Source organism: Leuciscus leuciscus (assembly GCF_965113295.1).
Source record: "Leuciscus leuciscus genome assembly, chromosome: 4".
NCBI classification, from domain to species: domain Eukaryota; kingdom Metazoa; phylum Chordata; class Actinopteri; order Cypriniformes; family Leuciscidae; genus Leuciscus; species Leuciscus leuciscus.
The window spans coordinates 2,667,844-2,686,663 of NC_138728.1; the positions used below are offsets into that span (position 1 = coordinate 2,667,844).

General features: G+C 44.6%; 1 protein-coding gene and 1 long non-coding RNA gene across 5 annotated transcripts in view; one reads left to right on the forward strand and one right to left on the reverse strand.

Annotated features, from left to right (window-relative positions):
- Nucleotides 1-18,820, reverse strand: part of grm8a (glutamate receptor, metabotropic 8a) — a 247,624-nt gene that overhangs the window by 15,094 nt on the left and 213,710 nt on the right. The gene's annotated exons all lie outside the window — the stretch shown is intronic.
- On the forward strand, nt 15,998-17,457 carry LOC309496760. The gene is made up of 3 exons (XR_014205226.1): nt 15,998-16,285; nt 16,614-16,670; nt 16,793-17,457. It is a non-coding gene; the product is annotated as an uncharacterized lncRNA (long non-coding RNA).

Below are 18,820 nucleotides of genomic sequence, written 5' to 3' on the forward strand. Positions count from 1 at the left end.
CAGCTGAATAGTCAATGTTTCCTCTTTCTTTCCTCAGCAGCTTTAATGGATACATATTTTAAAACCAGCATGAATATTTTATTTTTTTATTTTTTAAAACACACACAGCTGAGACAACATCTGTTGGTCACCATAAACAAGTGTGTGAGCTTTCCTTCTTTGAATGAATTAAAACAGGAAGCTGTTTATAAGACATCATTAGTTCACTAAAGCCCAACTATAGAGGCTTGAAAACAGCGCTCAATTAAATCATATTTGAGAGAATAACTCTGACATGATGTGGAATTAATGTTCAAAACAGATTTGCATCAGAGTGGAAAAGCTCTCTAAATTGTTTGCGAATCTTTGTCTGAAGAAATTAACTTCACAGAACAGTTCAACCACCACTTAAAACTTTTAACTCAACATCAAATTGTGTTTACGACTCATTTGACTTAGTGAAACAAACTATTCTGCAAGTGAAAAAATAAGATCCATTAGAGTGTATTAGGCAATATCAGCTACATACGCTTAATTATTCTGCATAAACTTTTAGTCGAGATTAATCAAAATGACAGTGGCTTGTTAAAGTCAGCATGAAACAGAAGTTGCGCTACTCTTTTCTTCCCTATCGCGCAGTATATCGAGTTAAATGGATTCTGGAATAAGAACAAATGTGGGCGGGGCTTGATTTTGTCTGTGGGGAATTGATTGGATGGTTGTGGTTTGCTATTGGCTGATCTCATGTGAGTGACAGGTTTAGCCCCGCCCCCATCATCAGAGAAGAGATGATGTCACTGCAAGAGGGAGGGGAAGTTATTCGGATTCAAGATGGAACATGAAATAAAAAAATAATAATTATGTGCTCGGATAAATCATTTATAAAAGGCCTACTTTAAAAAAAAAAGGTTATTTTATCATTTTATTAGTTTCTTGTCTTATTATTTTAGTTTGTCTTACACATTTGCTTAGTGATTTTAAACAATAATAAGTTATTAATCGCTTAATGCCATTGTTTTGATATAATATTTATATAGGCTACACCTAAAATAAGTAAAAGTAAACTTTATTTGTCTATTTTGTTATTTTATAAGAAGTCCTTATTAGGTGCATGACACCAGATACAGATAATACACTACAATATTCCATGAATAAACAAGAATTTTTATTTCACTGTGACTTTTAACATCGACTGATTAATTCTCACTGAGTGTCAGTGCATCTTTAGAAGTCGGACAGCGTTGGACTTAGCGGTAGCGGTAGTGATTAGCAGCTGATGTTCCTGTTCATGTGTGTTATCTGAGTGATGGAAGCGAGACTGACATCCATCTGTTCACCCAATCACACGGCACACAGTTGCACGACAATTAATCAAAGCAGGATTAGCCACACATATGCCAGTGCACTCACAAACCAGCTACAGATGTTAAACCTACAAACACTGACCGCTAGGTACAGGTCAGGCTCAGAGATTCTGCTCTCGGTCTCTTCACATTTGTCCCTCAGATTTGACTGTCAAACTCGAATTTGTTGTTCATTAGATTGTACGTGTCTGACATAAAACAGCGAGACGGAAAGAGGAGATACATGAAGGAAACCCAGTGTGAATGGTTGATCGCAGAATTCGCTGCCCGAAGACCAAAAAATTAATAAAATCCAATTCGATTACGATGGAGAAAAAAAGAAAAAAAAGAAGGAAAAAAAATGCTTTTTATTAATTTTGTAGTTCCCAATATAAATGTAGGACTGTGTCAGGAATAGGCACAACACAATAAAACAATACAGTGACAAATGATAATACACACACACACACATATTTTTTTATTTTTATTTTTTTTTTTACAAAAATTCTGCAAATCATCATATCAGAATGATTTCTGAAGGATCATGTGACACGAAAGACTGGAGTAATGATGCTGAAAATTCAGCTCAGTAATAAATTACAGTTTACAATATATTCACATAGAAAACGTCTCGGTTACGTATGTAACCCTCGTTCCCTGAGTAGGGAACGGAGACGTTACGTCGGATGACGACGAATGGGGTTTCGCTTAGAAATCCTATCATCTTCGAGTATTAAAACACGAGCCAATGGCAAAGAAATGCCATGGGTCTGCGGAATTTGCATAGCGTAACTCCGCCCCACCCTGGGGGTATATAAGGAAGTACGCTGCAACATGCAGATATGTCTTCGCTGAGGAGCCGAGACTGAACTCAGGCGTTCCAGCGGTACAGCGGAAGTGGCAGGGAGACGTAACGTCTCCGTTCCCTACTCAGGGAACGAGGGTTACATACGTAACCGAGACGTTCCCTTTCGTTGTCACTCCGAGTTACGTCGGATGACGACGAATGGGGTTCCCGTATAATCACGCCACCTCTCGACTGTCTTCCAGTGCCCTGCGTAAGTCTGAGCTCCCTGTCGTGAGACTAGCACGGACGAAGGAGTCCTACTTAACACAGGAATACCAAGGTACACTGGGAAGCATATCCAGTGGAAATATGCAATCATGCCCAACCCGAAGGGGGGGACTTGGAATACACATATGACCCCGAAGGGCTGCATACGGAGTAACACTGGGGTGTCCAGCCGCAGGTGGAATATTTCAACCCCAGGGGTGGCAAGGCGGCTTGCCAAGGGAAAGACACATGCTCAAAGAGGCTTACAGTGGAATACACATGTGGGGGTCGCCCGAAGGGAACCATGCACATGGTGGCACCTAGCCAAGCGCGAAAGCTGCCCGTGGCATAACTCTGGCGTTGACGTCATCAGTGCTGGAGGAGACTCAGGGCTTATGAGGCTCACCTGAGGAAATATCGCACGTATCCCGTCCGTGGAGAGGAATGGCGAGCAAGCGAAGACACCTGAGCAGAATCTAGTACCGGCTAGTTGAAGCGAGTACATGAGAAGAAACTGGCTCTACTCGGAGATTGTAAAATCTCGCAAATGTGTTAGGTGTCGCCCAGCCTGCAGCTCTGCAGATGTCTGTTAGCGAGGCGCCATGCGCTAGAGCCCAAGAGGATGCCACACTCCGAGTGGAGTGGGCCGTCACACCAAGGGGGCACGGTCGACCTTGCTGCTGGTAAGCCAAAGCAATGGCGTCCACTATCCAGTGAGACAACCTTTGTTTGGAGAGAGCCTTTCCCTTCAGCTTCCCACCATGACAGACAAAGAGCTGGTCTGAGGTCCTGAAACACTGCGTTCTGTCAACGTAAGCACGAAGGGCGCGTACTGGACAGAGCAGTGCCAAGGCTGGGTCTGCCTCCTCCAAGGGCAGCGCTTGCAGGTTCACTACCTGATCTCGAAAGGGTGTGGTAGGAACCTTGGGCACATATCCAAGCCGGGGTCTCAGGATCACGTGAGAGTTAGCCGGCCCGAATTCCAGGCACGCTTCATCAACCGAAAATGCCTGCAGGTCCCCTACCCTCTTGATGGAGGCCAATGCAACCAGGAGCGCTGTCTTCATTGACAGGAACTTAAGCTCCACTGATTGCAAAGGCTCAAATGGAGCCCTCTGCAGGGCAGTCAGAACCACTGCGAGGTCCCAAGAGGGTACGAGGGGAGGGCGAGGAGGATTTAGTCTCCTCGCTCCCCTCAGGAACCTGATGATCAGGTCATGCTTCCCCAGAGACTTACCTTCAACTGCATCGTGATGTGCGGCAATGGCGGCAACATACACTTTCAGGGTGGAGGGAGACAGCCTTCGCTCCAACCCTTCTTGCAGGAAGGAAAGCACGACACTGATCGGGCATTTCGTGGGTTCTTGCTGTTTAGAAGAACACCAGTTGACGAAGAGGTTCCACTTCAACGCATAGACATGTCTCGTGGACGATGCTCTAGCGGAAGTGATGGTAGCCACCACCGCTGGTGGTAGGGTACTCAAACCTGCCTCGTCCCGTCCAGAAGCCACACGTGGAGGTTCCAAAGACCGGGACGAGGGTGCCAAAGGGTGCCCCGTCCCTGAGAAAGGAGGTCCTTCCTCAGAGGAATTGGCCAGGGAGGTGCTGTCGCAAGGAGTATGAGTTCTGAGAACCAGGTGTGGCTGGGCCAGTATGGGGCAACCAATATAACCTGCTCCTTGTCCTCCCTGATCTTGCGCAGGGTCCGCGCAAGAAGGCTCACTGGGGGAAACGCATACTTGCGTAGGCCCCTCGGCCAGCTGTGCGCCAGTGCATCCGTGCCGAGCGTGCCCTCGGTCAGGGAATAAAACAGGTCGCAATGGGACGAGTCGTGGGAGGCAAACAGGTCTACCTGTGCGTCGCCGAACTGATCCCAAATCAGCTGAACCGACCGGGGATGGAGACGCCATTCTCCAGCGAGAGGCTGAACTCGAGACAGCTCGTCGGCCGCCTGGTTCAGGTGTCCCGGGATATAAATGGCTCGAAGCGACCTCAGATGCTTCTGACTCCATATAAGGAGGTGGCGGGCGAGTTGCGACATACGGCGGGAGCGTAGACCACCTTGATGGTTGATGTACGCTACTGTTGCGGTATTGTCTGATCGGACTAGTACGTGCTGACCCCTGAGCAACGCATGGAAACGGTGCAGGGCGAGACGTACAGCCAGCAACTCGAGGCAATTGACATGCCAAAGGCGCTGGGGTCCTGTCCAGGAGCCCGCGGCAGCATGACCATTGCACATGGCGCCCCAGCCCGTGGTGGAGGCATCTGTTGTGACAACAACATGCCGGGAAACTCGTTCTAAGGGCACTCCGGCCCGTAGAAAGCTGAGGTTCGACCACGGGGTGAAGGTCTGACGGCAGGCCGGAGTCACTGGGACCCGGAGCTTGCCGTGTTGCCATGCCCACCTCGGGACTCGATCGCGAAGCCAAAGCTGAAGCGGTCTCATATGAAGCAACCCGAGCGGCGTTACTGCGGCTGCGGATGCCATATGCCCCAGGAGCCTCTGAAAAAGTTTCAGTGGGACCGCACTCTTGCCCTCGAACTGGCGAAGACAAGTCAGCAGTGACTGCGCGCGCTCGCTCGTAAGCTGCGCGCACATGGCGACCGAGTCGATTTCCATACCGAGAAAAGAGATCCCCTGCACTGGGCAGAGTTTGCTCTTCTCCCAGTTGACCCGAAGGCCCAGACGAGCTAGGTGCCGGAGCACAAGATCCCTGTGTTCGCAAACCTGGTCTCGAGAGTGAGCTAGGATCAGCCAGTCGTCGAGATAGTTCAGGATGCGAACCCCGTGTTCCCGGAGGGGAACAAGGGCAGCCTCGACGACCTTCGTAAAGACGCGAGGAGACAGGGCTAGCCCGAAAGGGAGAACCGCGTACTGGTATGCCCGCCCCTCGAAAGCAAACCGTAGAAACGGTCTGTGTCGAGGTAAAATGGAGACATGGAAGTAGGCGTCCTTCAGGTCGATCGCTGCAAACCAATCCTGTGGCCGCACACACTCGAAAATGCGTTTGGCCGTGAGCATCTTGAACGGCAGCCTGTGGAGGGAGCGGTTCAGGACGCGCAGGTCCAGGATCGGTCGTAACCCACCCGATTTCTTCGGAACAATGAAGTAAGGGCTGTAGAAGCCGGACCTCATTTCGGCTGGAGGGACAATCTCGATCGCACCCTTCGCCAGTAGGGTGGCGACCTCCGCTCTCATGACAGGGGCATTGCCACCGACCATAGTAAAGCGGACTCCGCTGTAGCGGGGAGGAGATCGCGCGAACTGAATCGCGTAGCCGAGCCTGATGGTTCTCGCGACCCAGCGGGACAATCTGGGAAGCTCTAGCCAGGCTTCCAGAAAGTGCACCAGCGGGGTCATACGAACCACAGACGTTCCGTCGGGGGTGCAGCGAGGCGGAATGACCGGCCCAGGCGTGGGTGGCATAGCGGCCCAGTGCGGGGGCACGGTCATTAGCCGCGTCCTGCCAGAGGAGGCCAGGGGAGGACCAGCGTCCCACAGGGGCGTGCTCTGGCAGGGGTCTGGCGACAGAGGGGGACGAGAGGAGCGTGGCCCGTGGGCGGCGCGTGCTCTCATCCGCACACTCCGTGTGCTCAGAGATGGGGTAGTGAGTTCTTTCTTTAACCATTTTAGGGTGCTGCCCGTCGTGGGACGAGCAGCGGGAATGGGAAAACCAAGGATTCTCCCCCGGCCCTCCACCGGGGGAAGGAGCGGCCCTGCAACCGGCTCCTGAACAGAACTCAACGCCATCTCTGAGCAGCCCGTCTCAGGAGCGCCGCTTAGCCTGGCGTTTAGCGGGGCACGGGGCGGGAGAGGGCTGTGGCGCCTTCCTACGGCTTCCTCTCCGACGCGACCCGGAAGCAGCGGACTGCTGGGGCCGATCGGGAGGGGGGGGAACCGTAGGAGGGCGCCCTCGGCGGCGAGCGGGCTGAGGCACCTGTGCCGACGGCTGCGCCGCCGGAGCAGCGGGCCGCCGGGGCAGGACGTGTTTTAAAGCCTCAGTCTGCTTCTGGGCAGTCGAGAACTGCTGGGCGAAGTCCTCGACTGCACCGCCGAACAGGCCAGCCTGGGATATGGGGGTGTCGAGGAACCGGGTCCGCTCGGCCTCCCGCATATCAGCCAGGTTTAGCCATAGGTGTCGCTCCTGGACCACCGAAGTGGCCATCACCTGACCCAGCGAGCGTGCGGTCACCTTCGTCGCTCGGAGAGCAAGGTCGGTGGCGGCACGCAACTCATCAAAGAGTGCTGGGTCAGACCTCCCCTCGTGCATGTCACGCAACATCTGGGCCTGGTAGACCTGCAGAGTCGCCATGGCATGCAGTGAGGAGGCCGCCAGCCCCGCAGCTCTGTAGGCCTTCGCCACAAGGGTGGAGGAGAACCTACAGGCCTTGGAGGGGTGCTTTGGGTCCCCGCGGGAAGAAGCACTCTGAGGACACAACTGCATCGCAACAGAGCGTTCAACCTGGGGAACCCCAGTGTACCCTTTGGCGGCCGCCTGATCAAGGGGAGGCAAGGCGGAGGCGGTCGCCGAGCGATCACGGGAAGACAATGGTGCCTTCCAGGACCTCGTGACCTCCTCATGCACATCCGGGAAAAAAGGCATTGGGGTTGGCCGCCGACGCGGATCAGCAGCCGCACCCAAAAACCAATCGTCCAGCCGCGAACGAACCGGCCCAGGTGGCGGGGACCACTCAAGACCGATCGCCGCGGCTGCCCGGGAAAGCATGGCCGTCATCTCGGGATCAGACTCGGACAATGCTGGGACACCCGAGGGTGGCAGCACAGCCGAATCCTCACTTCCCGAGGACTCCTGCCCACCTTGTGATGCAGCGATCGACATTGAGTCTTCCTCTGGAGCGCCGAATGAAACTCGCGGCAAGTCAGAGGACTGTACAGCTGTTTCCACGCGGACACTCGCGGGTTGCACGGGAACAGAGGGAAGTGTGGAGCGTGGAATAGTCGGCGCTTTGTTCCACACTGTAACCCTCAGATCACCCTGGCCGCCAGCCGAAGTACCAGCCCTCTCGGGACCAGTAGATCGGGGTGCGGATGAGGGGACTCTCACATTAAGATCATTGAGTCTCGATCTCAACCGTGCGATGGGCATGTTCCCGCAGTGGGAACATGACTCATCCACAAACGCTGCCTTGGCGTGATCGACACCCAGACACACAAGACAGCGATTGTGCCCATCAGAGTCAGATACAAATAGACCGCAACCAGAAGTGCACGGGCGAGGCATCTTTAAAAAGACGTGCCGCGTGCAATGCTCTTTTGTGAAAGGAGATTTCTCCGCAGAGTGTTGAAGCGACCAGGGAGAGAACACACAAACTCTGGCAAATCACTGCACAGATCAGCAGGGAATGTGCACTCGCTGGAACTCGCTGTCACACCAACACCTGGAGAGAGGCTCGTCTCGAAGAGATAAAGAGATGAACTCAGGATTTGGCTGTGGAGTGAAGTAGATCAACTTGGCTCCGAAGCGAAAACATATCTGCATGTTGCAGCGTACTTCCTTATATACCCCCAGGGTGGGGCGGAGTTACGCTATGCAAATTCCGCAGACCCATGGCATTTCTTTGCCATTGGCTCGTGTTTTAATACTCGAAGATGATAGGATTTCTAAGCGAAACCCCATTCGTCGTCATCCGACGTAACTCGGAGTGACAACGAAAGGGAACTGCTATTTTAAATTGCAATAGTATTTCACAATATTACTGTTTTTACTATATATTTTTTTTGATCAAATAAATGCAGCGTTTGTGTGCAGGAGTGTGCAAAATTATTTCCGACCCCAAACTTAAAACTCAAAATAATACAATATACAGATATTTTCAAAATCTGCTTGAAAATCTGAGAGGGCATGTCTGAATGAGAATGACATTTGTGAGTGACACAATATCCAAAGAAAATCCCATCAGCTCTGTGTGTAAATGACAGCTGTCCAGCTGTGCTGTCAGACATTTCTCGGCTCTTCAACACCGACTCCATCTTTAATGGATTACAAGCGTAGAAATCACCGCACCAGCGCTCAGTGGCTTAGTGTCATTTTTCCTGTTCGATAAACAGATTCATTTGGCTAATTGAACACTATAAAAAAAAATCAATGTGTTTCAATGTGTAATGTGAAGACCTGTGTGTGTGAGAGAGAGCTCAACGGAAACATCACTTTAGCAGTGCTTTCCTGTGCAAATTAATGATCAAATTAATTATAGATGTCTTGGCGAAAATTCCAAGATTTTTCTTTTTTTTTCATTTGCACATCATATACCAACGCAAAGTGAAATGTCTAAACAGAAGTGGACCTGAGTTATCATGCAATACATCATAGTAATTTCTGCATAAATGTATGACTTTTAACACATACGCCTCATGCATTATACAATTATGCAACCACAATCAAACAAATTAAATTCATATTTGTCTAACATGAACAATTTTCAATGTGAACAAAATTAACAAAAAAATAGTTATATATACAGTAGTCAACATTTGAAGTGGATCAGAACCTTTCATCAAAGTAAGACATGAATTTTGAACAATACCTGTAATTGTCTTTAATGAACTTGTTTGATCCACTTCAGGTGTTGACTACTGTATATAAACTAAGTTTTTCACACACACACACACACACACACACACACACACACACACACACACACACACACACACACACACACACACACACACACACACACTAAAATGGCCACTGAGAGATATTGTCTTAGGGTACTGGAGAACATATAGTGACTTGTTTCTCATTGTGAGATTGGGCTGTACATTCTTGTACATCTATCTTTATGAGGACATTCATTGACACAATGCAATCTCTAGCCGCTTACCCTAACCTTACCCATCACAACTAAGTGCCTAACCCGACCTCTGACCCTAAACCGACCCTTAACCTCATTATAACCTTATCCCTAAAACCAAGTCTTGACCCTCAAACAGGCCTTTAAAGGCTCTCAGAAAGTGAGGACCGGCCAAAATGTCCTCACTTTACTCTCTTTGTCCTCACTCCAATGGTCTAAAACTCAAACTCGTCCTCACAAAGATAGTTGTACACACACACACACACACACACACACACACACACACACACACACACACACACACACACACACACACACACACACACACACACACACACACACACTGAGAATGGCCACTGAGAGACATTGTCGTAGAACATATAGTGACTTGTTTCTCAGTGTGAGATTGGGCTGTGAAGAAAAAGCAAGCGAAAGCAATAAAGAAACCATTCAAACAAGCAGAGCCAATCGCTTTTCAAACGAGAGAGTTGGTATGACTGTATCTGACCTGATCCCTGGCTTATTGTTCGCAGTTGTGACTCTACCTTGAGCTATGCTACCCATTCCTCTTTTGTACGGTGGTCTTCTCTCTGGTGACAGTCGTGGCCGCAGAGGCGCACAGATTACCCATGATTAATAGCACAGCTAAGGACCTGGGCTGGAATATCATCCGCTGAGAAGACTTCATTACGACCAGTGCTTTTTGTGGCACGTTCACCTTCATGTATTATGATATTAGCAGAGCAAATGTAACTAAAGCTTATCTAATCTGAGGTAATACGGCTTTCACTGCACAGTATGATCCTACACAGGAGGAGAAATAGCGTGATATGCGTGTCTAGAACAGATATGATCCATTACAAATAAGAAGCAACAGCACATTTATAAAGCTCAAATGAGGTGTAGATTCTTTTTACAGGATCTAAATAGCAGAACATTATTTCTAAGGTCACCAAAATGACAAATATGGAAAATAGTTTCAAAGATTGTAGTGGAAATTAGTTTTTTCTCAAAAAGAAAACACCACCAAACACTTGGTCTTTGATTCAAAACACCCTGAAGAACAAAGGAGGCAGAACTAATCGTGAACAAAGCTGGCCTTCAAGGAATTAAAGACACTAAAGTGAAACAAAAACATCTAAATGTCACATAAAGATCCGGTTTAGGTATGGTGTCTCGGATAGAGTAATTGAAATTACTGCTCAGGGAGCGCGGGCTGATTGTGTTATTTCACTCATAATATTCCTTATGCAAACTTAAATCTTCATAACATCATTCATCACTGAAAAATAGTACAATATTTCACGCTCCAGCGAGAATATGCTTACACCCACGAGAGGATTATCATAACAGGAGTGCAGTTACTAAGAACTTTGCCACGTTTCAGATCATGTTGTAATATGACTGTGCATATCAATGTATTTCACCCACTGATCCGCTTGAAACGTGCATTTACACACTGAGCCAAATCACTTACAATTACTACAAAAAAGCCGGGAAAAAACACATTTCCATACATTTTGGCTAACAGCCATTGTATATTTCTACAGAGACTCAAAACTTGACTTCAATAGCCCAAGCTTAAAGGAACCGTATGTAAGAAATGTATTTCAATTAATCATAAAATGGCCCTGATATGTCACTAGACATTAAGAAATCATGTTCATTTCAAATACTTCTATCACTGACAACAGTAGTCCGGCCAGGATATTGTCATTTAAAAGTGAAGTTGCAGCCCTCAACTGATGTTGATGATGTCATGTTGTGTTTTGGCCTGATGCTCCACCCTCCACCTATCTACCAATCACGAAGTCAGTAGTGTTTCGGCATCCGGGTTGCCAGCTCTGCTCTAGTTACCACAGCTACAGCTACAAACGTGTCGGATAAAAAATGTCTAACGTAACGAAACCTAAAAGACCTCGTTATGAATCCGAAATACGTCGTGTCAAAGTCCCCCCCCCCCCCCCCCCCCCCAAAAAAAAACGTACTGTGTAGGACTCGTCACTTGCCATTGGAAGCTCCTTGTAGCAGCCGACGTTCCTGCTGGATCCTGCAGCCTAACTGGCAACCTCGAGTCAGGGGGGAGGGGGAGGGGATACTCCGCTCTACAGTCATTTGAAAGTGATTGCAGTACCAGTTTTGGCCACAATCTTACATACGGTTCCTTTAAGTCAATTTACCATGAATTTCAATTATTTGAGGAACGCATGGGGGTCCCGAATGGAGATCGGGTGACACAGTGAACTTAATCTGCCAACGATTTATATGAGACCTGTAATATGATTCTACTGAAGGGGGTGGATTGGAATAAATTGTAATGAGTGCAGTGATTATAATTAAGGTATTAATCAATATTTTTCTTTCTAAATATCAAATGAGTTGAATGACTTCTCTGTTGATTTTACTTTGTTATAGAAGTTACCAGTGTGATCACTGAAATGTTCTTTTCATGTATTCTTTAATGTCTGTATTTGATATCTGAATGCAGTAACAGTGCTTGCTCATTTAGCCCGGCTTCCAGAAATGAAATAGGGACTTTGTGTTTGAGAAAGATCTTCAACGTGTTAAAACATACAGGGGTCATTGAAGCCAATAGTTTAAGGGACCATTTCTTTGTTAAAGCCTTACTTTCCAGTTATACTGAAGTGTAGCTCTCCTTGAGAGAAAGAACGCATTATCTTGATGTTTTGAGACGACTCTCCTGTTTATAGTTAGAGCCTGGCCAAATCCAACCTTGGAAAAGCTGTGTGTCGCAGTGGGGATTTCTTCAAGACTGCAAGAAGCTCGGCTTCCCCTATAATTTCAAAAAATTAGTGGTCAAATATTTACTATTGCGTTAACATTTTATTGACTAAAAATGCATTAGAACATGTTCATCTCAAAGACGAGTTCGTTCAGAATCAGTTACATATAGCAGGTCGGCTGACTCGATTTCCTTCTCATACGTTCCCGTAGCGTCACAGTGCATTTCCCTGTTGAAGCCCAGCGTCCAGTGACTTCAGTGAAGCTGCTTTGAACAGTTATTTTCAGTGCTTCGAAACTAGACGGTCATTGGATAAATGCTGTGATTAAGTCCCGCCCGCGGACGCTCAGCGTCTCTGGGGTGAATGAGGAGTGGGCTGGCCTGGACTCCAGGCTTCTGCGTGATGATTGGAGGGTCTGTCGAAAGGCTGCATCTCCTTTTGATTGACAGCTAGTGATGTAGTACTCGAGGCCGGTCTCGAGACCGATTTCTGCTTTCTCGGACTCGTCTCGGACTTGTTCCTTCAAAGACTCGGTCTTGACTCGGTCTCGACCCTTCAAAGACTCGGTCTTGACTCGGACTTGGCATAGGCGGTCTCGTCCCCATCACTAGTCCACTAGAATACATACCACTAGAAAATTGTAATTTGCTCTGCATGTCCTAACTATGATTAAAAAAGTCAGGGTGGGCTTAACATGTTGATGACAGAGCAGCACTGTTGAAGCAGTTTAGAAAAATAGGCAGAAGATGATGCATGTGGTAGGGATTTTTTTAATGATAGTAAAAGCATAGTCCATATTAAGACGTTAAGACTGCTCCTCTAAACAATTCCCAATCTAGTTTTGTCTGTAGGCCTAACTGTTGATTATTAACTGGGGTGATATTAAATCATGAATATGAAAACTGACATGTTTTTATGGTCTTGGTCTCGACTCCTAAAGACTCGGTCTCGACTCGGACTTGCTTCCTCAAAGACTCGGTCTTGACTCGGACTCGACTGAATTTGAAAACCAACGGACTCGGACTCGACTCGGACTCGACCCTTCAAAGACTCGGACTCGACCCTTCAAAGACTCGGTCTTGACTCGGACTCGACTGAATTTGAAAACCAACGGACTCGGTCTCGACTCGGACTCGACCCTTCAAAGACTCGGTCTTGACTCGGACTCGGCATAGGCGGTCTCGTCCCCATCACTATTGACAGCTATTTCATACAATAAAAAGTCGCTGATGCTGAAGCTATTCGAGCTCAGTCCCATCGCGGACTTTGCAAGTGTAGTCGAAACACAAACTGCTGCAACCTATTTCTTGGTATTTGCTTGTCGAAATTGCTGGCCAATTTTCATAATACATTTCACACAATTATAGATTTATATCTTTATTATATTATTACTTATTATATTTTTTATATTATTATCAGTAATAATTATTAAACAAATTAAAAATATATTATTAGTAGTAGTATTATTATACTTTATTATATTATTATTTATATCTTTATTATATTATTACATTTATACCATTATACCTAACTCTGCTGGCCATTGAGAGGACACTGGTCAAGTCACTGGAAAAGACGCCTATAGTTGTACGACAGGGTCACAGAACATTTTCTTGAAAAGGAACGTAGGGCAGAATTTACATATAAATAAATGGACAATTTTTATGATGTAGGCCGAAAATGTGCCTCCCCTCTTTGAAAGACCAGCAGTGTGTGTTAGTCTTCTTGGTTACAGGTTAAGGAACCACTGGGATTATTGGAGATTGACTGAGTTGTTGTTCTGGACATGTTGGCGCCCAGCAAGCCAGATCTGAGACCTGGAAGGTCACGACGTGCCTTACTTCAGGGTCCGAGTGTCAGCCGCATAATCAATGGAGATATGCTTCAGTATATCTGTATATGTGTGGAAAATTACTGTTTATCTATTTCTTAGCCAATGAGAATCATTTAACCTGAAGCAAGGACGTAGCTTAGACCTTGGTGAAGGGTATAACTACTGTGATCTTTGTAACTGTAAGCGGGGCGGCCTACGAACTCCCGTGTGAGTCTTAAAACTGACTTCTGCTGATGAAACTGCAAACTATCTTCAGTAAATCTTTTCTTCAATTTATTATAATTCTGACTCCGGGTCTTCTTTCAAACATCTGGTCCTTGGGTCCTAAACTGTTACCCCCTAACACTACAATATGCAGAGCCAACTTTCAACAAATTTTTACAATTACAAAAACAACACTGTACAACGGAGGAAAAAATGGTATCTTCATGACTGGTAATAATGTAAATGTTGGCTAACAGCCATTATATTGTTCTATAGAGACTCACATCAAAACTTAACCCAAGCTTTAATCAATTTAGCATGCATTTCAATTACGAGGAATGCATTTCTAAAATGGGGCTCCCAAATGGAGATCGGGTCACATGTTGAATTTAAAACCCAATAAAACGATCTATCAGTTGTTTATATGAGACCTGTAATGTGATTCGACAGCACGCAGAGCCAACTTCCAACACATCTTTTATAATTAGAAAAATAGCACTGTATAATGGGGAAAAATAGCAAAGAAAAAAACTTTTAATAATGTACATTTTGGCTAACAGCCTTTATATTGTTCTACAGAGACTTATATCAAACCTTGACTTAAAAAAAAATGTAAAGAACCCAAGCTTAAATCAGTTTACCATGCATTTCAATTATATGAGGAACACATGGGGCTCCCGAATGGAGATCGGGTCACACGGTGATCTTAACGGAACCCAATAAAATGATCTGTCAGTGATTTATGCGAGACCCGTAATTTGATTCCACGGATATGTGGAGTGATTATCTTAACCAGTCACCTTTGGAAGGCATTGATTTCCCGAGGAGTCGTGAGCACGCTGGCCGCTGTTCATGCCGCACTTTATTGACTCTTTATGATTCTGCAGAGTCTCTGCATTGGAAATGTCAAAGTGCACGTATTGGTTTTTGGCGGTGATACCATTCTCCAATGCAGTGAGTGTAGATCGTATCACACTTGATATCTTTATGCTAGTGGAAAATGGAGAGGTAATAGACGCCGCAATGAAAATCCACACAAATTGATTTTTGAAGCATTAACCAAAGCACATTTTTAATAATGGAGGGATATTTTACAGGTGGTGGAGTTTTATCTACTTTTCTACTCTATTATGGTTCTTTTCACAAATGTGGGAAACCGATACGACATTCACTCTTTGTAATGATGTTAATTCAGTCGTAGTCATTTTTTTCATTACAAACCAATTATGAAGCCCTTTTGCTTGGTGTGGTTGCCAATCAGACGACAGTTCAATAAATATAGACTCAAGGCCATGTTTTGTTATTCGTGACAAAAGGAACGGCTCATTTTTTTCAATAAGATGTCTTTGTTTCCTTATCAAATGATTCATGTCGTTGCTTTCTTATCTTGAGTAATGCGATGGGTTGGGGGGGGGGGGGTCTATGTTAATAGAATGCCATCCATCCCACAGTTCTAGCGTTAAATAAGAATATAAATAAGCTTGTTAGTGTAAGGAATAATTGGTATATCCATAATTGTCTCTCTTGGCTAGCACACAGCGCAGCAGTCACAGTGAGAGGCTAATGTGACTAAAGAGAAATGTGGTAATGAGCTTTTATCGTGATCCACTGTGAAAGCAACTCAAACTCAAAAGTTTTAGCATTCACACTGAATAACTTGTTTGCATAGATATTATACTTCTATGGCTTTTAAAAACACAATGAATTCATCCAAAAATGTATATTCTGTCATTGTCTACACAACCTCATATGGAAGCTTGTTTCCGCCACAAAATAAAAAAATAAAAAAAGATAATTGTGACTTTTTATCTCACGATTGCGAGTTTACATCTCACAATTCTGACTTTATTTCTCATAATTGCGAGATATAAAGTAAGAATTGCGTGATATAAAGTTGCGAAATAAACTTGCAATTCTGACTTTTTTCTCGCAATTGCGAGTTTAGATCTCGCAATTCTGACTTTATAACACACAATTGTGAGCAGGCACGTGCAGAGGGGGGGGGGGGGGGGGGGTGCGTTGGGTGCTCCAGCACCTGCCCTTTTGCCCCTTGGTGCCCAAAGTGCCCTTTTGTCAAGGCAAAATTTCCTCTCCTTTTTTTTTTAAATTAAAGGCCCTTTTGTGGATGCCTGCCCAATCTAACTATTAGTAAAATTAATGAATAATAATTTAGCCGTAAATAAAATGACCCACATGATGACCTTTCACCTTACGAACTCATCCGGGACGATTCCTCACGCTGCACGCGCATTTTTTAATTTCGCGCGGCTACGCGCACTACCAGAGGATATCTTCAACTCTGCGGCAGCTGGTAAGTTTCATTCTCAGCGAAGTGCTTTTGATGTTTGTTTACTTATTATTATTATTTTACAAGAACGACGTGAAGAGAGCATGCAGACAGAGATGTTGTTTATATTGCTGTGTGTAGGCTGTAGAAGTAACGTTAGTTTGCTGTTTGAGAGAGACAAGTTTCAGAGGGTCTGGTCTTTTTATGTTATTTGACTAAAAACTATTATTTATACTTTAAACTATTGTTATTATTTCTACAGTATTAATAATAAAAAAAAAACGTAGAGTGCCTTAAAAATTATTATCACAACACTGGTAAGGCTTACTAGTATCTTATGTTTTGTGTGCAGCAGCCTCTGTGAACATCTCCTCTAGCAGGCTGGGCAGAATCTGCAGCTTTACAGCAGGTCAGTGAGCTAGTGAACCAGTTCCAAAAACACTGTCAGCAATCTTTACATCTTGTCATGGTCACATAAAAATGGTTTAATCAGCTAATATATCTCCTATATGTTTGTTTTAATGTCTACAGTCTCAGATCAACTCCAGCAGTATCATCATCATCATCATCATCATCAGCAGCAGTAACAACAACAACAGCAAAGGCAGCAAACTCACTTAAGGACTTTAGTAAGAATTTACCAGAAACAGGTATCACATTAATGTTAAAAAACTCTTGTAAAGTATTAATTGCTGTATTTTTTCTGTTTGCTTTGTTTTTATTTTCATTGTATAAATGTAACTCCTGTATTTTTGTAAATCAGTTTATGCCATGAAAGTAGCCACAGATGCTGACACGGCATTAAATAAAACTGTACTGTACTGAACGAAACATGGGCCACGTTGATTTTGTCCTACACAGTTTACTATTACAGCTGTTCTTTATTATTCTGTTTAACAGAGAAGAAAAAATCCATCAGGTTGGGACAACTTAAGATACTTCAGTTTCTAATCCCAGAGTTATTAATAGGTGCACATAAATTATTTTTTTTTTACTCTTAAACTTCAAATTAGTCTTTTCTGTTCTGTTTCTTTTTCAAAACTGCATCAATGCATTTGCTGCCGTATCGATACAGAATCATCCATATTGATATATTGCTGTATTGATATTTTGAGCACAGCCCTATTTAAAGCCTTGTTCCATGTGCCCCCTTTTATACTTTGAGCACCTGCCCCTCCAGAGGTCTCTGCACGGCCCTGATTGTGAGTTTATATATCACAGTTCTGAGAAAAGATGTCAATTGCGAGTTATAAATTCCAATTCTCAGAATTGCAAGTTTATATCTCACAATTCTGACTTTATAACAGGCAATCGCGACTTTATATCACACAATTCTGACTTTATAACACGCAATTGCAAATTAAAAAATCAAAACAAGCTTCCATAACCTCATGTTGTTCCAAATTTATACATGTATGCCATGTTTTTTTTCAGTGCAATACAAACAGCATGTTAGTATTGCAAAAAAAAAACAAAAAAAACATGGCATACATGTATAAATTTGGAACAACATGAGGTTATGGAAGCTTGTTTTGATTTTTTAATTTCCAATTGCAACAGGACTGGAACATAGCCTAAACAATGACTGAATTTCTATTTTCTTTTAGGGCTAAGCTATCCAGAGTTTTCATATATTCAGAGATACTTCTTGGGTTGCACACCATCTGATCAATATTGCCACCCACCTGATCGCCTCTGACCCATTTGTCTGTTTCCTACCGAGCACCTGAAGCTAATATCCATCAGTCTGAGGGTTTGTAAAACCCTGCTCTCGGCTTCCTTAGGTTAGCCTTTCAACATGTGAAATGTTCTGGAGGCTATCGCCTGCTGGCTCAGGTGAAAGGGTAACCAGCAGGCGATGTTATTATCTGTAGCCCACAGGCACCTATAGCTCACACACACAGAAACAAACACTCACAGTCTCACACCACAGCCTCTTCATAATGCCAACGGGAGCACTGGAGAATCAGATGCATAGTAACTAGACAGTGCTGTAAAGTTACATACTGGGGTAGAATCGGAAAATGGTTTGCGTTTCAGGGCTGAGAAAGAATATTATACGTAACATTGCTAAAATTGTTCTAAATTACAGAGAAATAGTAAATCTTTCAAAAATAAATTAAGAGCTCAAGCACATGCAAAAAGCTTGGCACAGCAAACCTGCAAAAGTAATGATTATGAATCGAAAAAGAAAAATCTGAAACAAGAATGTCTGAACATTTTGATAATTATTAATAAACTATGTTGGTGGCAAAGATGAAGCTGACGACGCTGACTCTCATCGTCACAGTATGGTGGATGCGCATCTAAAGAGAAATACACATTAAACTTCGTGACTTTCGCCACTTATTGTGGAGTTTTTTTTTCTGCGACTAACTGACTAATTTAGTTGACTATTAGCGGACTTAAATGCAAAAAAAAAAAATACATAACAGCAAAAACTCTTAATAAAAAAAATAAAAATAAAAAAATACTTGCATAATTGATCATTGCTGTAGCTTTGGGGCAGCCCTACTTAAATGCAATAAATAAATAAATAAATAAATGCAAAAATTCTGA